Below are 14,496 nucleotides of genomic sequence, written 5' to 3' on the forward strand. Positions count from 1 at the left end.
CGACGAGGATGAAACTCGAACCCACGCGTGCAGAGCACAATCGATTAGCAGTCCATCGCCTTAACCACTCGGCCACCTCGTCGCATGCGCAAATTTGCGAAAGCTCCTTTATTCAAAATGAAAATACTGCCGATGTTGCCAAACTGAAATAAAACAGTCAATGCCGGACATCCTCAGCAGGTCAGGCAGAATCTTGAGATACAGAGTTAACATTTCATGTAGATGACCATCACATGAGTATTCTATTAAAATCCTGACTTGCGCCTTGCAGAAGTGGGACGGCTTTGGAGTGTCAGGAGGTGAGTTACTCGGCGCAGAATATCCAGCCTCTGACCTGCTCTTGTTGCCACAGCATTCAGCTGGCTGGTCCAGTTAACTTTCTGGTTCATGGTGACCACCAGGATGTTGATGGTGGGTGATTCCTGGAAAGATTCCAGGAATGAGGGGCTTTAGTTTCATGGATGGACTGGAGAAGCTGGGGTTGTTCTCCTTGGAATAGAGACAGCTGCGAGGAGATTTAATAGAGGTATTCAAAATCATGAAGGATCTGGACAGAGTCGATAGAGAGAAGCTGTTCCCATTGGCGGAAGGGTCAAGGACCAGAGGACAGAGATTCAAGGTGTCTTGCAAAAGAGCGAAAGGTGACATGAGGAAAAACTTTTTTACACAGCGAGTGTTTCGGATCTGGAATGCACTGCCCGAGGGGTGGTGGAGGCAGATTCAATCATGGCCTTCAACAGGGAACTGGATAAGTATTTGAAATGAAAAAAAAATACAGGGCGACAGTGAAAGGGCGGGGTGGGGTCTTGCTGGATTGCTCTTGCAGAGACCCGGTACGGACTCGATGTGCCGAATGGCCTTTTTCCATGCTGTAACCTTTCCATGATTCTATTCTGTGTGTCGGGGGCGATGCAAAGCGACCGGAGCGTGACGTAAATCCACCTGCTCATGTCCATTCCCTGATAATAAATCCTAGTGTGATGCAGAGAAGAAATACATAATTATGGTACATATCTTTCATCTTATGCTCACCACGAGAGATACTTCGTTTACCAGTGGGCCATTGCGCACTTTGATTGAAACTTCACCCAGATCACCCCTGACAATCCCAACACCTCCGTGCAAGAAACATTTTGGGTGGCAATTCAGACTTTGCTGATTTGTGCAAACAGATGTAAGCCAGCAATGCGGAAACGCACTTCTTTGGAAAGAAGATTTTTGGGTGACGCGGCCAAAATGAACAGCTCTACTAATTGTAGCAGAGGGGGGATCCGAACCCAAATAATCGAAAGATTGACTCCACCATCTTGGACAACTGCATTGCTCTCCTCCATACCAGTCTGTCCATTTCTGAAATAAAAGTTCAGAGGGCTGAAAGCTTACCTCTGGTTCTTTCTCCACAGGTGCTGCCTGACCTGCTGAGTGTTTCCAGCATTTTCTGTTTTCATTTTTGTGAATTCACAATGGCTGTTTTCCTGAAAACACCCAGTTTGACCCAAGGACAAAGCTCGCACTTCACTTTCCCCACACGCTTTAAAGTCTGTCGTTTCTGAACAAAATCCCCTCCGCGACGGACATTCAAAGGACCTTTCGCTCACCGCCAACCTCCTGTCATCGACACTTTTTCACCATTCCCGCGCTTCTCATTTCTCCTCATTCCTTTTCAATCGGACATTTCCACAGACCTATTAAGATCAAGCGGAACATTTCCGGTCTTACTGTACCGCCCAGACTGACAAAAATGCACCTTTCAGCCGTCATTCGCAGCTATGTCGCGCCGCCCGTCTCTCCCGCACATCAACTGCTCGGGAAAAAGCGCCAACGACCATGAAAACAAAACCCAGTTCTTCAGTTAACATCCCCCGTGTCACAAGACACCCCATGGAAATTTCACGGAAAAGTATGCCGCTGTCCTTCCGAATGCCTGCCCTGCTTTCTTAGTGCTTGTCTATGGAACAGTCACGCAGATCGAAATGTATCGATTGGTTTCAAGGCACAAATGAACATTGGTGCGAGCGGGACATGTGCCCCCGAGAAACAGCGGTCGATATGGAGCAAACTTAAAGGCGTAAGAATGTGAAAGTGAATGTTACAGTTGGCAAGGCCGCAGGAAAGTCTCAATGAAATGGACGATGATTGTGGAAGGAAGAAAATGCTGGAAGAAGCGACAGGTCTGAATTTTGGATCATCCAGCAGAGACACATGAGAGAACAAAAACAGGATACAGACAAAGGTGCTGGAGGCAGAAAGAAAAAGCACGAAATAAGAGGAATGAAAAGAGAGTGACTTAGTGGAGCGCGAAGAGATACAGTAGCATAGTGGTTATGTTAAGTTGCTAATAAGCCAGAGGCCTGGACTCATAATCCGGGGTCACGAGTTCATAATCCCGCCATGACAGCTGGAGAAATTCAATTCATGAAAAATAAAAGTTGTAATTAAAATACCAGTATCAGTAATGGTGGCCATGAAACAACCGGGTTGTTGTAAAAACCCATCCGGTTTACTCATGCCCTTCAGGGAAGGAAACCTGCCTTCCTTACCCAGTCTGGCCTCTATGTGACTCCAGACCCACAGCGACCAATGTGGTTCATTCCTAATTGCCCTCTAAAATGGCCAAGCAAGCCACTCAGTTGTAAAATCTCGATTAAAATAAGTCATAATAAAACCGGACGGGCCACTAGGCACCGCACACGACAAAGGCTCAAACCAAGCCCAGTCGAGTCTGCAAAGTCCTCCTCACGAACATCTGGGGACTTGTGCCAAAATTGGGAGAGCTGTCCCACAGACTTGTCAAGCAACAGCCTGACATAGCCATACTCACAGAATCATACCTTTCAGCCAAAATCCGCAGACTCTTCCATCAGCATCCCTGGGTATGTCCTGTCCCACCGGCAGGACAGACGGACCAGACAGTGGCGGTACAGTGATATGCAGTCAGGATGGGAGTGCTCAACATTGACTGTGGACCTCATGGCATCAGGTCAAACATGGGCAAGTGAAACCACCTACTGACAAGCCCTCAGCAGCTGATATCAGTCCTCCTCCATGTTGAACATCACTTGGAGGAAGCACTGAGGGTAGCTGGTGGACTTCAATGCTCATCACCAAAGGTGGCTCGGTAGCACCACTACTCGCCGAGGCCTGAAGGGCATTGCTGCAAGATTGGGCCGACTGTAGATGGTGAATGAATCAACACGAGGGAAAAACCAACTTGACCTCGGCCTCACCAATCGACGTGTCGCAAATGCATCTGTCCATGACAGTATTGGTAGGAGTGACCACTGCATAGTCCTCGTGGAGACGAAGTCCTGTCTTCGCACTGAGGATACCATCCAACGTGTTGTGTGGCACTACCACCGTGCTAAATGGGATAGATTCAGAACAGATCCAGCAGCTCAAAACTGGGCATTCCATGAGGTGCTGTGTGGCCATCCTGCATCAGCATAATTGTATTCCAGCACAATCTGTAACTTCTTCGCCCGGCATATTCCTCACTCTGCCAACAAGCCAGGGAATCAATCCGGGTACAATGAGGAGTGTGGAAGAGCATGCCAGAAGCAACACCAGGTGTACTTAAAAATGAGGTGCCAACCTGGTGAAGCTACAACTCAGGACTAAATGCATGCTAAACATGCTATAGATTAGAGCAAAGCGAATCCACAACCAACGGATCAGATCAAAGCTCTGCAGTCCTGCCACAGCCAATCGTGACTGGTGGTGGACAATTAAACAACGAACGGGAGGAGGAGGCTCTGTGAACTCTGTAGACATCCCCATCCTTAAGTGATGGACGTGTCCAGCACGTGAGTGCAAAAGACAAGGCTGGAAGCGTTTGCAGCAAGAAGTGCCGAGTGGATGAATCCATCACGGCCTCCTCCCCATATTCATAGCAGCCAGTCCTCAGCCAATTCGATTCAATCCACGTGATATCAAGAAACGGCTAAATGCACTGGAAACAGCAATGGCTGTGGGCCCCGACAACATTCCGGCGGTAGTACTGAGGTCTTGTGCTCCAGAACTAGCTGCGCCGCTAGCCAAGCTGTTTCAGTACAGCTACAACACTGGCACCTACCCGACAATGTGGAAAATTGCCCAGGTATGTCCTGTCAACAAAAAGCAGGACAAATCCAATCTGGCCAATTACTGCCCCATCAGTCGACTCTCAATCATCAGCAAAGTGATGGAAGCTGTCGTTGACAGTGCTATCAAGCGGCACTTACTCACCAATAACCTGTTCAACGATGCTCAGTTTGATTCTGCCAGGACCACTCGGCCCCAGACCTCATTACAGTCTTGGTCCAAACATGGACAAAAGAGCTGAATTCCAGAGGTGAGGTGAGAGTGACTGCCCTTGACATCAAGGCAGCATTTGACCGAGTGTGACACGAAGAAGCCCTAGTAAAATTGAAGTCAATGGGAATCAGGGGAAAACTCTCCAGTGGCTAACACAAAGGAAGATGGTAGTGGTTGTTGGAGGCCAATCATCTCAGCCCCAGGTCATTGCTGCAGGAGTTCCTCAGGGCAGTGTCCTCGGCCCAACCATCTTCAGCTGCTTCATCAATGACCTTCCCGCCATCATAAGGTCAGAAATGGGGATGTTCGCTGATGATTGCACAGTGTTCAGTTCCATTCGCAACCCCTCAAATAACGAAGCAGTCCGAGCCCGCATGCAGCAAGACCTGGACAACATCCAGGCTTGGGATGACAAGTGGCAAGTAACATTCGCGCCAGACAAGTGCCTGGCAATGACCATCTCCAACAAGAGAGAGTCCAGCCACCTCCCCTTGACGTTCAACGGCATTACCATCGCCGAATCCCCCACCATTAACATCCTGGCGGTCACTATTGACCAGAAAATTTACTGGACCAGCCATGTAAATGCTGTGGCGACGAGATGCTGGGTATTCTGCGGAGAGTGACTCACCTCCTGACTCCCCAAAGCCTTTCCGCCGTCTACAAGGCTAAGGTCTGGAGTATAATGGAATACTCTCCCCTTGCCTGGCTGAGTGCAGCTCCAACAACACTCAAGAAGCTCGACACCATCCAGGACAAAGCAGCCCCTTTGAATGGCACCCTAGCCACCACCCTAAACATTCACTCCCTTCACCACCTGCGCACAGTGGCTGCAGTGTGTACCATCCACGGGATACACTGCAGCAACTCGCCAAGGCTTCTTCGACAGCACCTCCTAAACCGACGACCTCTACCACCTAGAAGGACAAGAGCAGCAGGCACATGGGAACAAAACCACCTGCACGTTCCCCTCCAAGTCACACACCATCCCGACTTGGAAATATATCGCCGTTCCTTTATCGTCGCTTGGTCAAAATCCTGGAATTCCATTCCTAACAGCACTTTGGGAGAACCTTCACCACACGGACTGCAGCGGTTCAAGAAGTCGGCTCACCACCACATTCTCAAGGGGCAATTGGGGATGGGCAATAAATGCCGGCCTCGCCAGCGACGCCCACATCCAGTGAACGAAGAAAACATTAATGTGAAGACATTGGCTGCAGCAGCGGGGTTGCACTTTTTATTTTCCTACTGTCTCAATCTTTCTTTATTAACTGGACAAATCAAATTGGGCAGGGCAGCCTTGAGGAAGAGTTTATTGAGTGTATTGGGGATGGATTTCTTGAGCAGTATGTAACTGATCCAACAAGGGGCCAAGCAACCTTGGACCTGGTCCTGTGTAATGAGCCAGGATTAATTATTAATGTCCTAGTTAAGGATCGCCTTGGAATGAGTGACCATAACATGGTGACATTCCATATCGAATTAGAGGGTGAGAAGATTGGTTCTCAAACAAGCGTACTGAGCTTGAATAAAGGAGACTATGATGGTATGAGAGCGGAATTGATTAAAGTGGACTGGGAAAATAGATTAAAGGGTAAGACGGTACATGAGCAATGGTGTTCATTCTAGGAGTTATTTTACAACTTTCAAAAAAAAAATATTCCACTGAGGAAAAAAGGGTGTAAAAGAAATGACAGCCATCCGTGGCTAAGTAAAGAAATTAAGGACAGTATCCGACTAAAAACAAGGACATATAAGGTAGCCAAACTTAGTGGGAGGATAGAAGATTGGGAAGACTTCAAAAGACAGCAAAAAGTAACTAAAGGATTGATTATGAAAGGGAAGATAGATTATGAAAATAAATTAGCAAAATATATAAAAGCAGATGGCAAGAGTTTCTATAGTTATATAAAAAGAAAAAAGGGTGGCAAAGGTAAACGTCGGTCCCTTTCGAGGATGAGAACGGGAAAATAATGGTGGGAAACATGGAAACGGTAAAAATGCTGAATAAATATTTTGTTTCAATCTTTACGGTAGAGGACACTAAGAATATCCCAACACTGGACAAACAGGGGGCTCGAGGGGGGGAGGAGCTAAATACGATTAAAATCACTAAGGAATTGGTACTCAGTAAAATAATGGGACTGAAGGCGGATAAATCCCCTGGACTTGATGGCTGACATCCGAGGGTCTTGAGGGAACTGGCAGTTGGGATTGTGGATGCTTTGGTAATAATTTTCCAAAATTCTCTGGACTCGGCAAAGGTCCCGGCAGATTGGAAAACTGCAAATGCAACACCCTTATTTAAAAAGGGTAGTCGGCAGAAGGCTGGAAATTATAGACCAGTTAGCCTAACATCTGTGGTGGGTAAAATTTTGGAATCTATTATTAAGGAGACAGTAGCGGAACATTTGGATAAACATAATTTAATAGGACAAAGTCAGCATGGCTTTACGACGGGGAAGTCATGTCTGACAAATTTGCTTGAGTTCTTTGAGGACATAACGTGCAGGGTGGATAAAGGGGAACCAGTGGACGTAGTGTATTTAGACTTCCAGAAGGCATTCGACAAGGTGCCACATAAAAGATTATTGCTTAAGATAAAGAATCACTGGATTGGGGGTAATATTCTGGCATGGGTGGAGGATTGGTTATCTAACAGGAAGCAGAGAGTTGGGATAAACAGTTCATTCTCGGACTGGCAACCAGTAGCCAGTAGTGTTCCGCAGGGGTCGGTGCTGTGTCCCTAACTCTTTACAATCTATATTAACGATTTGGAGGAGGGGACCAAGTGTAACATATCAAAGTTTGCAGATGATACAAAGATGGGAGGGAAAGTGGAGAGGGAGGAAGACATAAAAAACCGACAGGGGGATACAGACAGGCTGGGTGAGCAGGCGGAGATTTGGCAGATGCAATACAATATTGGAAAATGTGAGGTTATGCACTTTGGCAGGAAAAATCAGAGAGCAAGTTATTATCTTAAAGGCGAGAAACTGGAAAGTACTGCAGTACAAAGGGATCTGGGGGTCCTCGTGCAAGAAAATCAAAAAGTTAGTATGCAGGTGCAGCAGGTGATCAAGAAGGCCAACGGAATGTTGGCTTTTATTGCTCTGGGGATAGAATATAAAAACAGGGAGGTATTGCTGCAGTTATATAAGGTATTGATGAGACCGCACCTGGAATACTGCATACCGTTTTGGTCTCCATACTTAAGAAAATACATACTTGCTCTTGAGGCAGTACAACGAATGTTCACTCGGTTAATCCCGGGGATGAGGGGGTGGACATATGAGGAGAGGTGGAGTAGATTGGGACTCTACTCATTGGAGTTCAGAAGAATGAGAGGCGATCTTATTGAAACATATAAGATTGTGAAGGGGCTTGATCGGGTGGATGCGGTAAGGATGTTCCCAAGGATCGGTGAAACTAGAACTAGGGGGCATAATCTTTGAATAAGGGGCTGCTTTTTCAAAACTGATATGAGGAGAAACTTTTTCACTCAGAGGGTAGTAGGTCTGTGGAATTTGCTGCCCCAGGAAGCTGTGGAAGCTACATCATTAAATAAATTTAAAACGGAAATCGACAGTTTCCTAGAAGTAAAGGGAATTAGGGGTTACGGGGAGCGGGCAGGAATTTGGACATGAATTTAGATTTGAGGTTAGGATCAGATCAGCCATGATCTTATTGAATGGCGGAGCAGGCTCGACGGGCCGATTGGCCGACTCCTGCTCCTATTTCTTATTGACCTTCTCTGCTGGTGTTGCAGGTTCGATCAGGCATCGCCGTTTCAGGAAGCCTGAGAAGTCCATCAGGGGACAATACAAGAGACAGAGACAGGGAGAGATAAAGAAATTCATGCAAAGAAAATAAAGAGAATACATAGAATCATACAGTCATAAAATGGTAACAACACATAAGGAGGCTATTCGGTCCATCGAGCCCGTACCGGCTCATTGTAAGAGCGATCCAGTTCGTCCCACTCACCCGCTCCTTCACGTGTGTTGCGCCTTGGAAACTTCCGCACCCTGTCCTCTGGAGCTCAAATATTCTCTGGAAAAAAATCAATTCTCCCAACAGCAACACCGAAATGATGTCGGAAGCTAATTGCTGACTTTTCACGAAAAGCACTGAGATAGGAAAGATCGTGCGGAATTTGAAACTGAGATCTCACGTATACCATTTAACGCAAAAGCTCGAAGCGAGAATCATACCCCGAGACCCACGAACCGCTGACATTGAAATCGTACACCAGTTAAAATGTGCGCTGCCTCCCACTGCCGATCGGCCATCCTTTCAGACCTCTTCTGTCCATCCAATCTCGTTTTCTATTCTGGTGGACAGCAATATCAAGTTGTACATTATCGACTTCCAGTGACCAATATTAGCCTCCCTTTACCAAATTGGTTTCGACTGTACGATTAGAATTATGAAGTAAGAAGTTTCAGAATTAGGTGCTCTGAAACCACATTGCTTGGGAGGAGACTGAGAGATGCAGATGAACAGCGGAACCTTGGAGTGCATGTCCACAGATCACAGAAGGTAGCAGAACAGGTAGATAAAGTGGTTGTGAAGTCACAAAGGATACTGTCCTTTATTTGCGAGGCATAGAATATAAGAGCAGGGGGGTTATGGAAGAAATGTATGAAACAATAGTTAGGCCACAGCCAGAATACTGCGTACAGTTGTGGTCACACATTACAGGATAGGTGTGATTGCACTAGAGAGGGTACAGAGGAAATTTACGACAACGTTGCCAGAACTGGAGAATTTGAACGATGAGGATAGATTGGATAGGCTGGGGTTGTTTGCTTTGGAACTGATGAGGCTTTTGGGAGATTTAATTAAGGTGTATAAAATTATGACGGGCCTAGATAGAGTGGATAGCAAGAACCTATTTCCCTTAGCAGGGAGGTCAATAATCAGGGTACATAGATCTAAGATAATTGGTCGAAAGATTAGAGGGGAGCGGAAGATTTAATTCCCAGCCAGAGGGCGGTGGGTGTCGGGAATTCACTGCCTGAATGGGTGGGAGAGGAGAAAACCCTCATCGCATTGAAAAATAAAAACTTCAACATGCACGTGAAGATCCGTAACCTACAAGATTAGTGACCAAACGCTGGAAAGTGAGATGAGGCTCGGTACCGATTTTTCGGTAAGCACAGGCAAGATGTGCAGAATGGCTTCCTTCAGTGGCCTAACTTTCTCTAATTCGATGATATGATTGCCGTCTGTCTCGGCATCGCGATAATATACACTCTACCATAAGTATACTTCAATCAAATTGGTGCTTTGTTTCACTGTGAGAGCGAAGAGACATAAGTGTGTAGACATTGGCTGCTGCAACTCGGTTGCACCTTTACTTTTCCTACCGTCTCAGTCCTCTTCTCCAGCCTTCTCTGCTGGTGTTGCAGGTTAGATCAGCCTTCGCCGTTCAAGGAAGCCTGAGAAGTCCATCAAGGGACACACAGAGAGACATGAGACAGAGACAGGGAAAGATAGAGATATGCATGCAAATCAAATAAAGAGTATAAATGTCAGGTTTTGCAAACTAGAAGAATTTAAGTTACAAATTGGGAGAGATTCCTTCTCGGGTCTTGAAATCTTAGAAGAGAAGATTGGACGCCCGATTAAAAGCACCGGCCACGTTGAAGCATCTGGGAGAGAGGTAAATGTGGTCAATTAATTCCATTTAATGTATTTGAGCATTGAAGAGATCTTTGAAGAGGAGCGCTTCGAGCAGAATTCAAACCGAGGCAGGAAAACCACATCGGAGTTTTGAGACCACCGCTTCAACCTCTCGGCCATCCCAGCTGTAAACGGCATGTTCGTTCAAACAGGATTCCATTCAGAAACATGCAATTTCTGCACAAGTTAGCATTGGTGGTTCAGGGGTAGAATTCTCGCCTGCCACGCGGGAGACCCGGGTTCGATTCCCGGCCAATGCACGATTATTTTGCATTCTGCACCAAGGAGGAACTTCGGAACAGGATTGTGGTTTTTGGTCCTTCCAGCCTGTTCCGCAACTCAATGAGATCATGGCTGAGTTGTGACCGAAGTCCCTGTACCCGCCTTCGTCCCATAGTTCTCAATACCTTTGGTTAACGAAAATCTATAAATCACGGGTTTGAAATTAACAATTGAGCTTACATCAACTGCCGTTTGTGGAAGAGACTTCCACACTTCAACCTCCCTTTGCTTGTGGAAGTGTGTCCTAACTTCACTCCCGAAAGTCCTGACTCTAATGTTTAGGCGATGCCCCCAAGTCCAAGACACCCCAACGAGCGGAAATAGTTTCTTTGTAACTACCCCATCAGTTCCTCTTAATATCTTAATAATTTCGATCATATCAGCCTTTAATCTACTAAATTGCAAGGAATACAACCATAGTTTGTGTAATCTATCCTCGTAATTTAACGCTTAGAGTCCAGGTATCATTCTAGTAAATCTACACTGCACTCCCTCCAAGGACGGTATATCCTTCCTAAGGTGCGGTGCCCAGAACTGAACACAGCACTCCAGGTGTGGTCGAAACAGAGCTTTGTGTTGATGTAGCACAATGTCTATTCCCTTGTATTCTTATCCTCTAAATTTACAGTCCACCATTCCATTAGCCTTTTTGATTATTTCCTGTACCTGCCCATGACATGTTATTGATCTATGTACACGGACACCTAAGTTCCTGTGGAACTTCACAGTTTCGAATTATTCACCTTTTGTAAAGTATTCTGATCTATCATTGTGAAGTCCAAAGTGGATGACCTCACACTTGCCAAAATTGAAATCCATTTGCCACGGTTTTGGCCATTCATTTATTATATTACTGTCTCTCTGGAATGTTATGCTTTCATCTGCACTGCTCACAACGCTGCTCATTTTGGAGCCATCCACAAACTTCGATATGTCGTTCTCGAACCCGTCATCTAATATTAATGAGACCGCCTGAACTGGGGGAATTCACATTCAGCATCAATCTCTTCATCATCCAGAGACATTTTATTTACTTTACATGTGTTGTGCCTTGGGAAACTCAGCACTCTGTCTTCTGGAGCTCAAACATGCTCTGCATGTAATTCAATCCTACCAACAGCAATACTGAGAAGATGTCAGAAGCCAATTGGTGTCTTTTCACTCAAAGTTGTGGAATGGCAAGGCACATCCGGGATTTGAACGCGGAACTTCTCGGACTTTAATTAACTAAAGCCCCAAAGCGAGAATCATGAATTTGGATCAACCAGGCGCTGTTACTTGCTTTGTGCAGCCAGTGACAAGTTTCGTTGTTTTCCAAAGCCGATCGTCCATCCTTTCAGCCCTCTTCTGTGCATCCAATCTCGTTTTCCATTCCGGTGTGCACTAATATCAAGCTGTACACTAACTATTTCCTGTCGCCAATATTAGTTTCCCTTTACTAAATTGGTTTCGTCTGTGCGACTTTTATTATCAAGCAAGACGTTTCAGAATTAGTTGCTCTGAAACTACATTGCTTTGGAGGATACTGAGAGGTGTCAATGAAAAGAGGGACCTTGGAGTGCATGTCCAAAAATTCCTGAAGGTAAGAGGACACGTAGTTAAAGTGGTTAAAAAGGCATACAGGATTACTCTCCTTTATTAGCTGACGCATAGAATGTAAGAGCATGGAGGTTATGGTAGAAATTTATAAAACAATGGTTCAGCCTCAGCAAGAAAGCAACATATAGTTGTGGTCACCACATTACAGGAAAGATGTGATTGCACTAAAGATAGTACAGAGGAGATTTACGACACTGTTGCCAGAACATGATAATTTTAGCTATGAGATTAGATTGGATAGGATGAGGTTGTTTGCTTTGGAGATGAGGAGGCTGTTGGCAGATTTTATTGAGGTGTATAAAATTATGACGGGCCGAGATTGAGTGGATAGCAAGGACCTATTTCCCTTAGCAGATAGGTCAATAATCAGGGTACATCGATCTAAGGTAATTGGTAGAAGGATTAGAGGGGAGAGGAAGATTTGTTTTCCCACCCAGTGGACGGTGGGGGTCGGGAAATTACTGCCCGAAAGGGTGGGAGATGCAGAAACCTTCATCGCATTGAAAAAATAAAAACTTCAATATGCATGTTAAGATCCGTTACTAAAAGTATTAGGTATCAAACGCTGGATAGTGAGATAAGGCTAGGTAACGATTTTTTCGGCCGGCACAAGCACGATGTGCAGAATGGTTTCCTTCTGTGGCCTAACTTTCTAGGATTCGATGATATGATTGCCGTCTGTCTCGGCATCGTGATAACATACACTCTCCCATAAGTATACTTTAATCAAGTTGGTGCTTTGATTCACTGTGAGAGCAGAGACATAAGTGTGTAATCATTTGCGACAGCAGCTGGGTTGCACCTTTATTTTCCTACCGTCTCAGTCCATTCTTTTACCCTCCTCTGCTGGGGTTGCAGGTTCGGTCAGCCTTCGCCGTTCAAGGAAGCCTGAGAAGTCCATCAGGGGTTACACAGAGAGACAAGAGACAGAGACAGGGAAAGATAGAGAGATGCATGCAAAGAAAATAAAGAGTATAAATGTCAGGTTTTGAAAACTAGCGGAATTTAAGTTACAGATTGGGAAATATTGCTTCTCGGTCTTGAAATCTTGGAAGAGAAGATTGGACGCCCAATTAAAAGTACCGGCCACGTTGAAGTATCTCTCATGCTGGGACAGAGGTAAATGCGGTCAATTAATTCCAATTAATGTATTTGAGCATTGAAGAGATCTTTAAACCGGAGCACTGCGAGCCGAATTCAAACCAAGGCAGGAAAACTCCATTGGGGTTTTGAGACAACAGCTTGAACCACTCGTCCATCGCAGCTGGAAACGGCATGTTCGTTCAGACAGGATTCCATTCAGAAACATGCAAGTTGTTCACAACCCAGCATTGGTGGTTCAGGGGTAGAATTCTCGCCTGCCACGCGGGAGAACCGGGTTCGATTCCCGGCCAATGCATGATTATTTTGCATTCTGCACCAAGGAGGAACTTCGGAACAGGAGTTTGGTCTTTGATCCTTCCAGCCTGTTCCGTCACTCAATGAGTTGTGACCGAACTCCCTGGACCCGCTTTCCTCCCATATCTCTGAATACCTTTGGTGAACAAAAATCTATAAATCACGGGTTTGAAATTAACAATTGAGCTCGCATCAACTGCCGTTTGTGGAAGAGATTTCCACACTTCTACCTCCCTTTGCTTGTCGAAGTGTGTCCGAACTTCACTCCTGAAAGTCCTGACTCTAATGTTTCGGCTATGCCCCCAAGTCCTCGACACCCCAACGAGCGGAAATAGTTTCTTTGTAACTGCCCCATCAGTTCCTAATAATATCTTGATAATTTCGATCACATCAGCCTTTAATCTACCAAATTGCAGTGAATACAACCATAGTTTGTGTAATCTCTCCTCGTAATTTAACGCTTCGGGCCCAGGCATCATTCTAGTAAATCTACACTGCACTCCCTCCAAGGACAGAATATCCTTCCCAAGGTGCGGTGCCCAGAACTGAACACAGTACTCCAGGTGTGGTCCAACCAGAGCTTTTTGTAGCTGGAGAATAATGTCTATTCCCTTGTATTCTCGTCCTCTAAATATATAGGCCACCATTCCATTATCCTTTTTGATTATTTCCTGTACCTGTCCATGACATGTTATTGATCTATGTACAGGGAAAACCTAAGTTCCTATGGAACGCCACAGTTTCGAATTTTTCACCTTTTGTAAAGTATTCTGATCTATCTTTGTGAAGTCCAAAGTGGATGACCTCACACTTGCCAAAATTGAAATCCATTTGCCACGGTTTTGTCCATTCATTTATTATATTAATGTCTCTCTGGAATGTTATGCTTTCATCTACACTGCTTACATCGCTTCCCATTTTGGGTCCATCGGCAAACTTCGATATGTCGTTCTCTATCCCGTTATCCAATATCAATTAGACCGCCTGACCTTGGGGAAATTCACATTCAGCATCAATCTCTTCATCATCTTGAGACATTTTATTTACTTTACATGTGTTGCCCAGGCATAGAATGTAAGAGCAGTGAGGTTGTTCTTGAAATTAATATAACACTAGTTAGGCCACAGCTGGAGTATTGCCTACAGTTGTGGTCACCACATTACAGGAAAGATGCGACTGCACGAGAAATGGTACAGATGTGATTTACGACGATGTTTAGAGGACTGGAGAATT

General features: G+C 45.4%; 3 non-coding genes across 3 annotated transcripts; 2 read left to right on the forward strand and 1 right to left on the reverse strand.

Annotated features, from left to right (window-relative positions):
* Window positions 1-82, reverse strand: trnas-gcu (transfer RNA serine (anticodon GCU)). Its single transcript has one exon. It is a non-coding gene; the product is annotated as a tRNA-Ser (tRNA).
* Window positions 83-10,173: 10,091 nt separating this feature from the next.
* trnag-gcc (transfer RNA glycine (anticodon GCC)) lies at window positions 10,174-10,244 on the forward strand. Its single transcript has one exon. It is a non-coding gene; the product is annotated as a tRNA-Gly (tRNA).
* Window positions 10,245-13,193: 2,949 nt separating this feature from the next.
* On the forward strand, window positions 13,194-13,264 carry trnag-gcc (transfer RNA glycine (anticodon GCC)). The gene has a single exon. It is a non-coding gene; the product is annotated as a tRNA-Gly (tRNA).
* Window positions 13,265-14,496: the final 1,232 nt, after the last annotated feature.

Source organism: Heptranchias perlo, chromosome 20, assembly GCF_035084215.1.
Source record: "Heptranchias perlo isolate sHepPer1 chromosome 20, sHepPer1.hap1, whole genome shotgun sequence".
Lineage (NCBI taxonomy): Eukaryota > Metazoa > Chordata > Chondrichthyes > Hexanchiformes > Hexanchidae > Heptranchias > Heptranchias perlo.